General features: G+C 34.3%; 2 protein-coding genes across 2 annotated transcripts in view; one reads left to right on the top strand and one right to left on the bottom strand.

Annotated features, from left to right (window-relative positions):
* LOC128558903 (focadhesin-like) overlaps positions 1-12,967 on the bottom strand; it is a 322,592-nt gene that overhangs the window by 191,552 nt on the left and 118,073 nt on the right. The window lies entirely within an intron of this gene.
* Positions 1-12,967, top strand: part of LOC123566128 (FMRFamide receptor-like) — a 105,142-nt gene that overhangs the window by 33,371 nt on the left and 58,804 nt on the right. The window contains exon 2 of the mRNA XM_045360003.2: positions 6,733-6,778. The gene's annotated coding sequence lies outside the window, so the exon portion shown is untranslated. The remainder of the gene's footprint in view (positions 1-6,732; positions 6,779-12,967) is intronic.

Raw genomic sequence — 12,967 nt, forward strand, 5'->3', positions numbered from 1 at the left:
GAAATCTAAAGACAACATTTCTCTGTCAAATATGATAAAATCATAATGTGAGGCAAATGAGTGTCTGTCTGGAAATGTACACTTCAATAAATGCTTTAGTGAGACATCTAGCAGACCATAAACAGAATTGAGTATTTATTGCACTTCAACATCAGCAAGTAAACAACAACAACAACAACAACAACAGCTACAGTCCGTGTCTGATAACTTCGGAGTGACTATTTGGACGAGTCCAAGTCAGGAGGGTAATCGATAATTATCATTAATCTAAGTAAACAGTTTTATGTTATATTACTAACTGAAACGCTTACATTGAAGTAGAAGATTAGTACCGGTCGTAGAGCGTTAACCTTACATGTGCGATTCTTTTATATTTCCATTGTCGCGTTGGTTCGAATCCCACCATGATTTATACTTCTTTTTTAATCCTTGCTTTTTATCTACGTTTAAATTACATTTTTTTCAAAGACAATTGAAAATATTCAAAATGCAGTGATACAGCACTACAGTATACAATAACAAACTGAAATATGAAAAAAATGATGATTCTTGAAGTAACTTTTGTAGTACACATTAAGCACCATTCTTATACTGAACAGTGTTTCTCTTTGCAAAAAATAGGAAGACGCCTCGGACATGTTGACTACACTAATACTGGCAATATACCAGAGAGGAATTTAACCTGCACGAAATTTCCGAGTGTTTTCGTGACTATGCATTCATAAATACGATGTGTTTACACAGAGCTGATATGTGGTCCCTTTTAAACAGAATTTTTTCAATCATATTTCTATCTAAATAAATGATAATATATTCCAGGAGAGTGAATGATTATGGCGGTTACCCTGAAAGAGAGAAAAAAACAACAGATTCCTCGATTCAAACCTACGGCCCGCAATATTCGATATTGCAAAGACTAATGCTTAACCACTGAGCTACCGCGACTGACAGACGAGTTGCAATAAAATATGCCTAATATTAGTGTTTATGTAAGCTGCTTTACCTATTTTGTTAGTTCTATAAGTCCAGAAAACATAAACAAACGTGACGTCACTCCGAAGTTATCATACACGGACTGTAAACAAGATTTTAACTGATGAAATACTCCTTTTAAGATGTCAATTTTTATTTTATGCTAACTAATGAAATACTGTATTCTATCAGTTAAATATTTTTATATTTCATCACTCACACTGTGAAAATATGAAATCTATATTTTCACACTGTGAGAGATATAGCTCCGCCCCCTCATACATTGTGTATGAATTTTAAATTATTTGCTTAAAACAGGATGAAAATTGTAGTCACACTTTGTTCTTTATATTATATTTCTCGATTCAAATTATTTTACTCAATGAGAATTTCATAACGTTATGCAGCAAAAAATAACATAAAATGGAAATTTATGTTGTGTGCGTCTTTCTAACGTCACAACATGTCTGACGTCATGTCTGTTTACGCGCGTATGTTTCCCGCACTGAGATTAAAAATTGTTGCAAAATGCACATCTCAACGTAACTGAGCATAAAATAAAAAGAAAATTTGTTTGTTTTTCGTGAAAATTGAATATATCTCACCTCGTAGTGAGAAAATGTTCACATTTTCACTCGCGCCATATGCTCGTGAAAATATTTGAAATTTTCTCACTTCTCAGTGAGATATATTCCATATTCACTCAAAACAAACAAATATCTTCTATGTACTTGCTTAGCTGATACAACAGGTGAGTTTTTTTAATCTCTTTTATTTCTTAATCTCTTTAATATTCCCTAATTCTGCTAAGAACCAATTTGACATGGATGGTGAGGTTACAGTGAAATCTGCTAGACACATGCTCAAAGAAGGAAGAAATGCTTGAAGGAGAGTACGCAAATAATCAGTCACTTGACTAAAAATACATGACTTCTGTCAGATGACTGTTCCAACCTCCCTAGCTGCAATTAAGCTTGTACTAAACCAAGGTTGATAAAAACCTACATTATTTTATTGTGGAGTATATCAAAGACTGATTTCATGGGGCCATATAAAATGCCAATTTTGGCACTAAATCACCTTTTGTTTAAAACTCTTATTTTATTGCCTGTAGTAATAAATTGTTGTTCCTACTCAACAAACAGTTATAAAAGCCCTACCAAATCATTTAGTAGATCTGTTGGTCAGACATTAATTTGCAATTCCTTAAACTGCAGATTAATAAAATAAGATAGTTGGAATGCCAGCAGTAAAGTTATTGGTCTGGACTTGAATGCCTAAAAGAATTAAATGCAAATATATTGAGATCTAATTGAGTATGATTGTTAGGGGTATTAACTCTGCTGTCAGAATGTTTATTTATGGCAACTTTCCAGATTTTGATAGTGGTGCCCTCTGCGCATTGTTTTCATATCAGGAATGTAGTCAACTAAACTAGAACCACTTGACTTTGTTTTGTCCTGTAATATCCACCCTTCAATCTAAAGCTAAGCACCTCTACAGGAAGGTCACAGACTGACAACTTCTCTGGTTCATCAAATGACCTAACTGAAACAGAACCCAGTGGAATTTTGAAACTTCCACATCCTGTTCCCTAAGCGGATGCCTTAGCCATATATAATGCCATCCTGTATGGTACAGGTTTCATTTTACAAATTATCATATTGTATAGCTTCTTTTCAACCTTTTACTATCAATATTGCTATCAGTTATGAATGATGGTTAAACTGACAGATATAACAGCATTTTTTATCCCATTTTCAATGGTATTAAATTCAAGCAATTGTAACAGGTTTACCTAAGTCCCCCTGCCAAGGGACATTTTTTTCACAAAACATACTGCCAGACAATATAATTAGAAGTTACAGGGGCAACATATTAAAAATGTCTGTCCATCCTAATTACATTACATGCAATTCATGACAAGGTAACTATATGCAGTCTGAAAATGTCTGGAAATCTACTTTCAAATGTTAATATCTTAGTATTTTTAAAGATTTAATGCGTTTCTATTTTTAAATGGATTTAGAAAACAACATAAAAATGTAATCAAATAGTTTATCATATTTACGGTAAGTAATGAATAAACAAATGAAATGAATCACTTTGGGAAACAACAATTACTGGTTTGAGTTGTAAATTAGTCCAGGTCGTAAATATTCGGCCACCCACTTTAAAGCTTTTTTTCGAGCCAGATGCTTGAGAACACATCTGTGTCATCACAAGCACTTGCGTCAGCAACAAAGTCGGCAAAAAACAACAAGTTGAGTTGAGTAGAAAAAAAGTTGTCCTTCCCTAAAGTTGTGTACTCTAAATATGAAATATTTTATCTCGCGGGTCGCATGATGTCATCGCACGCGCTTGTTTATGCTCAGGCCCGGCAAGGGTTAATTCAAATCTAAACTTTATAACACGAAAAGAACATGCGCTAACTAAGCATAAAACGCGTTTAAAACAAAGAAAATGAATATATAGTCTCTCAACGTCATTGAATTTCCATGTCTACGTTGTTTTTTCTCGCTGACATCATTTTCGTTTTGAATTATCCATTTCGGGCCATAATACGTTTATGCTTTGCCACGGAACGCTCATATATATAAAGATGTTATTAACAGCACATGCGCGAGAATCTCTTTATCTCTCTGTTTTAAAACACCCTCGAAAAGTGACAAGAACAAGCAGTTTTATGCTTAGAACTGTGTGATAAACAGTGACATAAATATTGAACTCCCCCTCATGCTGCTGTGAGAAGAATGACAGGCGCTTTCAAATCTCTGAGGGCAATATATTTTCCACAAAGGTATGCTTATTAAAAAACTGATAGCAATTTGTTGAAAAAGAATAAAATTTTTGTTGTAGCATCAATTTATTTCCAGACAATGTGAAAAATACTAACCACTTTAATGTTGTAAAATTGGCCGATATTTTACAACCTCTAGAAAGTTTAAAATGTGGATGCTAAACCCGCCGTTATTTTAAGCGCTATTTTATTGTTTACCATACTGTAAACAGCCGTTAATGATAAAAATCAATGTTGCTTGTATTAAAGCACATATGGTAAGAAATTTTGTACAAATCAATTGTATAAAGAAAGAAATATTTATGAAAAACCTCAAAAAGTGCCCGAATTTACGACTCAAACCAGTATATGGTACTTTTCAAGGTCCATAATAATGCTTAAAAATACATCTTAAAAACAGTTGAAACAGCTTTCCAAATAGATGTTATGCGTACTTACATGGTTAGAAAGGCACTACTTTTAATACTGCACATGAACTATTATAGTTAAGAGTCATAAAAGGAGGTAATAAATACAATAGATTCAATAAAACATTCTGTTATATTCAGCAATATTCAAACCTTTGACAAAAGTTAATGTTAAAGACAGCAATTATCAGAAAAGGATTTAACAAGGAATTCATGTATTTTGTGTTCATAACGGAAAATGTGGCATCCACATTTTAAACAAAGGCATCATGAGCCTTTAAACTAAACACCACTGGCAGTAAATACTACAGAGCTGCCATAACAATGCTATATTTGCCATTATATAAAATAAAGTTACAACTTATTGTCGGGTTTGCATTCTAAAAATCTACAAATATTAACAGCTTTTTATTATGTATCAACAACAACCATATTACTTTAAGCATGATTTTATTCTTAAATTACTTGGAAAACTGATGAAAAAACACATGTATTGTACTTTTTATGTACCAACAAAGAAAGTTACCTTGACCTTTCAGACAGGGTTCTGGGTATATTGCACATGACACACTCTTGAATATTGATGCAAAGTTACTTGAATATACATAAATGCATAAAAATGTAACAGTCCAGACAAAAAGCTTTCCAAAAATCTTTCATGTCCCAAGTGTGACCTTGACAATGAGCTAGGTCTGGGTACTGCATGTGACTAATCAATTTGTTATGGTGACTGTTTCGAGGGCTTGGCGCAAAACTATTGTATCTTGTTCTTTATTTATATTACACTTACAATAGTTTTGCACCAAGCCCTCAGTTTGTAAATTCTGTTCATGAAAAGTTATGTTACTGTTCATGAACACACTACAAGTGGATAATAAGCAATTCATGAACAGACTGATCAAGAAATGTTCACAAACTCCAACTCCACTGGTGTTACTCTTTCAGTAATTGAGCAGAAAAACATGACTGTTCACTAGAAAAGTTGAGAATATACATTTCATATGAAATATAGCCACTTCATGGACAAAAAATAAAGTTTCCATATTGGTACTGTGACTGAATGTCATTTTCAGAAATGATACAATTTTTCTTTGCAATAAGCAATAACATCCCACATTTCTAGACCCAGCAAAAATACTAAATCCACTGAAAAATGAGAGGAAGAAGACATTACTTCTCCACTTTAATGTGTAAACATTAAATATAATGACAGTTGGGAATTAAACTCCTGACTCAAATATTCCCTTCTTCTAATATTGTGTTAGCTGCAAGTGTATTCGCAATCTGTTACTTGCCACTTTAACCCTTTGGTTGCTGCAAGAGGAAATTTCAATTTCTCATTTTGCTGAAATAAGATTACAAGTGGCAAAGACTTCTGCAATAATGTATAAGTGCAAATCTATTGACATACACATAACTCAATATCTGCTTTTATCTTTTAACACCCACTGTCAGTCAACATGGCATTTTGAGATGTAAAAACAAGTAAAATCCAAATTTAACTTCACAACAAATTCAAACACAATAATAAGAAACTTTAGTTGCAAGAAATTTAAAGTGGTATAAGGTATAAAACAGTTACCGCTGCCAAATAGTCAGATGTGTTACACTGGATATTTTTCTACATTTTTCAAAACGAAATACAGCTTTTTGATGACCCTTTATGAAATTACCATGATGTTGCTTTTTATTGTCATATATATGACCTCAAAGTTTTAACATAGTCCTATGATTTAAACTAGTTGTCTAGTTCTTGATCACCAAATATTAATCAATTTCACATAATTATTATGTCATAGATATCAAATTTAAAAAATAGTCTGACCACATTTCAAAAAATCTGATAGAAAATGACCTCTGGAGTGTTACAAAGGTTTCTTGAATTTCAGTTGCCAGGACTTTTGACCAAGTGACCTTAGTTTTTAACCTATCAAACTTGTCTGGCATTTTATTCAGGCAAATGTTAAGACTAAATTTCACCAAGAGTAGGCAGAAATTGTTTTTGGCAATCACACTAATGAGCAAAGAAAGAAAAGAGCTCATTCTTCTGTTAGACACATTGAAAAACAAAACTTTAGTCTTATTAAGAACATAGTTAGGCACAGGAGTCACTGGCAAAGCAAAATATCTAACTGAAGTTTACTGGTATTCTACTGTACAATGCATAAAAAAGACAAGTAGGAATAAATTGGATAGGAAATATAAATCCTCTAACACTGAACTGCCTGCAGATTTGACTGGCATTCAAATCATGGCCAAGGATATAACAACTGGGTCTTGGCAAAAAAATGATAGCAGAGGGTAATTCTCCTGATCATGAATGTTATCTTTTGTAAATAAAGGCTTTACAATCCCACTGAATCAATACCATGGGTTTATGATAAAATTATTTTTGACAAAAATAAAAAATTGTTGTTTCTATTTCCGGAATTATTCCTACTGTATGCAAAAACCTACAACGTGTCTTCTGAAGACTTTATATTATGGTAACTCTAAATTTTTGTAGTAAATTTATTAACTGATTGTCATTTTGATGATATTATTTCTTTTCAGTTGGACCCATAAGGACCTTCTACTCTGGGTTGAAAACTGAAGCCTGGTAAGTGTTCCTTGTTGTGAAGGTGAGGAGGGTAAATGGATATAATATAGAACATCAGCTACTTTAACTTTAGCTTGCTGAATTTCTAAAATGGACTGGTCCATCATTCAATTTGGGCAATACCATTTATTATTCAAAGGGGTGTTCTCTGTAAATTTACTGACATAACAGTGAACAGTGCAGACCATGATCAGCCTGCATGGATGTGCAAGCTGATCTTGGTCTGCACTCAGATAGGTCGCAAAGGCAGAATTATTTGCCGCCAGCAGGCTAAAGGTTAAAATCTTTAAAGAAGTGTGAAGACTTTTCTAAAATATTAACGTAAGTAAAACTTAAACATTCAACATGCTGAATGATACTGTAACTGTAACTTTCAAAAGAACTTAACCTTTACCCTGCACAATTTCTAAAATGGATTGGTCCATCACTAATTTGGGCAGTACCACTTATCAAATGTGTGTTCAGAGAAAATTTACTAACTAGATAGCGAACATGCAGTGAAGACCATGATTAGCCTGCACGCAGATCTTGGTCTGCACTGGTCGCAAAGACAGAATCACTTTCTGCCAGCAAGCTAAAGGTTAATAGAACTTTGTAAACAGTGAATGCATTAGAATAACTGAAACTGTCCAAACTGGTACATTTTAAAACACTTATTAATGGTAGTTTATATCAAACTTTCCACAGCATAAATAGATTGTTCAGTGAAAAAACTTATATAAATGGCAAAAAAATAAACGTTTCAAGTGTGAAAGTTTTAAGTCATCTTCACTGTTAAAAGCATAGTAATGCTTTTAAAGTCAGTCACCATATGAAGTCAATTATTAAAGATATTGTTATAGCATTTTGACAATTGTCTGTGTTTCATGTCATTTATAAAGTGAATGTAAATCATGTATTTCTATTTTAAACATCTGTGGATGGATTGAAAACATTTTATTGAGATTTTTAAAAAAAAATTTCTCCAAGAGCCTTTAGCTATAAACCATTGTCTTCGCGTGGTGCATGGGTATTCTTGAATTTCAGTTGCCATGACAAGATAAATAACATTTTTTTTTCAGAATTTGTTTTATTTTGGATAACTTAACTACACTATACAAGTTTCTAGTTTGTACTTGGAGATCAGAAATACAAAGATTTCTTAGTACTATTAGTTATTTATTGTGCAATAATGATATAGTGTCATCTTTTGAAATTACCCAAATAACTATAGAACTTTTCAAAACTGTAAATGCACTTGTAACTGTAAAATTTTCATCTATTTAATGTTACTTGAACTTTCTAAATATTATCTGTAACAACAACTTGAAAATTTCTAAAACATGAAAGTTGGTGTAGCTGGAACTTTCAAAGTTGTCATTTTAACTGTAACAAGAGCTCTTAGAACACGAAAATTTTAATGCCCCCCTTGATGCATTCAGTAATTGTACAAGAAACAGAAATTATTTGGTCACTGTACACAAAAGTTCTACTAGGTAAATATGACCTTGACCTTTGACCTTAAAATAAAGAGAGGTCATCTGCTGGTCATGATCAACCTCCCTATTAAGTTTCTTGATCCTAGGCCCAAGCGTTCTGAAGTTAACGTTCGAAAATGGTTTAACTGTTACGGGTCACTGTGACCTTGACTTTTGGCCTACTGATCTCAAAATCAATAAGGGTCATCTGCTGGTCATGACCAACCCCTACATCAATTTTCATGATCATAGGGCCAAGCTTTCTTGAGTTATCATCCGGAAACCGTTTAACTGTTCAGGGTCACCCTGACCTTGACCTTTGACCTAATGACCTCAACATAACTAGGAGTCATTTGCTGATCATGATCAACCTCCCTATCAAGTTTCGTTATCCTAGACCCAAGCGTTCTCAAGTTATTTTCCGAAAACCGTTTAACTGGTCCGGGTCACTATGACCTTGACCTTTGACCAAATGACCTCAAAATCAATAGGGGTCATTTGCCGGTCATGACAAACCTCCCTATTAATTTTCATTATCCTAGGCCAAAGCATTCTTGAGTTATGATCCAGAAACCATTTTACTGTTCAGGGTAACTGTGACCTTGACCTTTGACCTACTGACCTCAAAATCAATAGAGCTTATCTACTGGTCATGACCAATATTCCTGTCAATTTTCATGATCCTAGGCCAAAGCATTCTTGAGTTATCATTCGGAAACCGTTGAACTGTTCTGTGTCACTGTGACCTTTGACTTATTGATCTCAAAATCAATAGGGGTCATCTGCTGGTCATGAACAACCTTCCTGTCAATTTTCATGATCCTAGGCTTAAGCGTTCTTGAGTTATCATCCGGAAACCATTTAACTGTTTTGGGTCACTATTACCTTGACCTTTGACCTACTGATCTCAAAATCAATTGGGATCATCTGCTGGTTATGACAAATCTCCCTATCAACTTTCATGATCCTAGGCCCAAGCGTTCTTGAGTTATCATCCAGAAATGGATTGGTCTACATACCGACCGACCGACATCTGCAAAACAATATACCCGTCCTTCTTCAAAGAGGGGCATAACTAGAATTTCACTCAAAAATTAAAAGTAAGTAAAAGAAATTTTCTAAGTGCAAAACCTTGTGAGCAAACTTATAAAAAGCAAAACTATAACAAACTTTATGTACTGTACAATAAATTGCCATTTGTGCAATGTAACTGCAACAAGACACTGATAAACAGTAATGATGCAGAAGCTATAAAACTTCTGAAGTACAAACATCTTTTTCTGTTGAATTATGCACAAACAAGTGCGTGTGTTCTCTATAACTCATTAATTTACAATACCACTCTTTGTTGAAATGATGTGCCAGTACCTCATTTCCTTCCTGCAATATTAAAACTGATGACAGTCTGGGATTTACTTTCTTGGCTTAGGTTTACAGTCACACTACACACAAATTAAACCATATAGAGACTTCTGTCTGGGAATCACACAAAGGAAATGAATGCTAATATAAAATCACCAGGGTACCACCAAACCCTCCTTGTTTTTACTTTAAATTATGAATTATTACTTTTCATTAATCATTTGGAAACTGAAAGAATATTTCTGTTTATATTTGCCGGAATGTAAGATGAAAGTGGCAAAGAATTTTGCTATAACTATTTCTATACATCTGTATAATTATCTAATTTTATCTTTTCTAAGGTAGGTGTTGTTAGTAGCTCCATAAATTCTTTGAAGTGTCAGACATTTGTTATGTATAAAGAAATGATCTGTTGTCATGGTTAATCAATGTTAACTCCAGAATGTCCCTAGCAGTGTAACATCTTGCAACAGAGGGACATAAAAAAGAAATAAACAAAATCTGTCTTTGGAAAGATGAATCCAGGATTTATCTCTTTTATTACTGTCACTTTATGATGATATTAATACTGGTTCTAAAATATTGATTATGAATAAAATCACACTGATTGTGTTATTCCCCTCATTAATATAATTAGACTCATGAAAATACAATGTTTATACAGTCTAACCTGTACTAACGGTCACCTCCAATCAGCGGTCACCTCCGTTCAGCCGCCATTTTATGACGCCCCCGACGGATTTTCCTCTATTTTATCACTTTATTCAGCGGCCACCTGCCGTCTGCAGCCAGCGGCCACCAAAATTGCCTCCCGACCGCCGTATTTGACCCCTTTCAGCGCCCGTTTTTCTTCTAAAACCAATTATTTTTAGGCAATAATCGCCGAAGATACCCGATTTTGAGAAGCACATGGTTGCTAAGTTTCGCGTGACTTCACCACAAGAACGACAAAATGGCATGAGCTTCTCAATTAAAACTGATAACCGAAGGTGTAATCCCCTTTTGTTATGATCAAATGGCCAGTTATTATCGTAATTAGTGTGTCACCTCGTGTCAATTTTGTTGTTCACAGTTTGACCTCGGTTAAAGATAATACTCGATAACTAATTAGTAGCATAATATTTGTGATTTTTTATACTTCTGTCATGACAATACTATTAAATTTATACGAAATTAATTGTGTTTGAAAAAAAAATATAAACCACTCTTATCTTTTACAGAACGTAACGGCAATCTTAGACTTAGCATAGACAATAAGCGCCGAGAGTAGCTTCCCTTACCAAAATGGCGAAAATTGTATACAAACTTGTTTTGAAGTTGGAAAATTGTCTGTAACAATTTTTGTGGTAAAAAAAAACACGCCGGAGTTTTAGATTGCTAAGAAGACCATTCGTACTGCGAAGGCAAATGCACGTCATTGTATTCTGGTAAAATAATAATCGAAAACCCAAAAAGAAATGAGCCTAAAGGCTATAGACTGGTCAGAAGTCTGAAAAATACATATACTGGCTGCACCTCCGATCGGCGGTCACCTGGCTTAAGCGGCCAAATTGTCTGCTTCCCTTGGCTGGCTGCTTAAGACAGGCTAGACTGTAAAGCACAAGTGTTAGAAATATGGTTAGGAGGCCATACAACTTCTTCTTGCAGGATTTCAAAATTTCTCAGGTAATACTATTATGATCCCTGAATCTCCACCCTAATCTCAGTCCTGTACTTCCATAATCCAGACTAGTACATTAACATTTTACCTGCTAAATTTCTATAATGAACTTGTCCATCTTTCAATTTGGACAGTACAACTAACTGTTAAAAGGGGTGTTTACCAAAATGATACTGACTGAATAGCGAACAGTGTAGACCATGATTAGACTGCACGGATGTGCAGACTGATCTTGGTCTGCACTGGTCGCAAAGGCAAAATCACTTGCTGCCAGCAGGCTATGTGTTAAGTGTACTTTTCAGGCTGATTTGCTAATAATGATTTGCATGTTTTATTATAATACAACAGTTTTCAGAAAATTTTCTCTATGAGTATTTCTTTGAGCATCTCCAAACCACCACCATAATATAAGCTGCAATTGTCATTTCTCCCAGAGAGCAGCCTCAGACAAACTTGATGTAACTGTTCGAAAGCAATGTTAACTAGACAATATAAGTTTGTATCTATGTTCCTGTACCAAAAGGAACTGCTAGAACAAAACTAAAAGAGAACCTAACAAGGATTTACTGAAGACCCAAAAATCAGTTCATGTGAAGTTATACACTGATGCTACAGATAAAGTTTGGTGATAATCTGTGAGGTTCATGAAAAGTGGTTTGAAAGTTTTTTATCTTTAGCTTCAGGGCCAAGCAGAACTGAGAAAAGTTCATTAAAGGATGCTACAATTAATGTTTTGTTAAAATCAAAGAAATGTTTTTCAAGAAGCTGTTAAAAGCTTTTGTGTTTCTTTTTTTACTTTTTTAGCTCTGGCAGCCCTTTGAATGGGCCAAACAGTATCTTTTGAACAAACTTGAAAGAGATCTATGCCAAGATGCTACAGACCAAGTTTCATGTAATTCTGACCTGTAGTTTCAGAGAAGTTTTTTTAAGTTAAAACATTGATGCAGGACAATGGACACAACGACAGACAATGGACACAACGATAGACAATGGACACAACAATAGACAATGGACACAACGACAGACAATGGACACAACGATAGACAATGGACACAACAATGGACACAACGACAGACAATGGACACAACGATAGACAATGGACACAACAATAGACACAACAATAGACAATGGACACAACGATAGACAATGGACACAACAATAGACAATGGACACAACAATAGACAATGGACACAATGATAGACAATGGACACAACAAAAGACAATGGACACAACAATAGACAATGGACACAATGATAGACAATAGCCCATCTGCACGTACTAACTGCTCACCCTGAACAAAGTTCAAGCGCGTTAAAAAGTTATTAAGGACAACAGGAAATATAAACTGTAAAGCTATACAAGAGCTGTCCGTAAGACAGCGCGCTCCACTATTCGACAATTTGACAGTAAAATAAATATATGTCTCAACAAGCAAATTCGATGAATTGCAGGGTTCGAATTTAGCCATATTTTCTACTTGCATTTTTTCACAAGTGGTATTTTTTTTAACTTACTAAATGAAACAAGAGGACCATGATGGTCCTGAATCGCTCACCTCTTCCCACATGATCCAGTTTTGAGTATGACATCGTTTTTTCTATTATTTGACATAGTGACCTAGTTTTTGAGCTCATGTGACCCAGTTTTGAACTTGACCTAGATATTATCAAGATAAAAATTCTGACCAATTTTCATGAAGATCCATTGAAA

Source organism: Mercenaria mercenaria, chromosome 8, assembly GCF_021730395.1.
Source record: "Mercenaria mercenaria strain notata chromosome 8, MADL_Memer_1, whole genome shotgun sequence".
Classification (NCBI taxonomy): domain Eukaryota; kingdom Metazoa; phylum Mollusca; class Bivalvia; order Venerida; family Veneridae; genus Mercenaria; species Mercenaria mercenaria.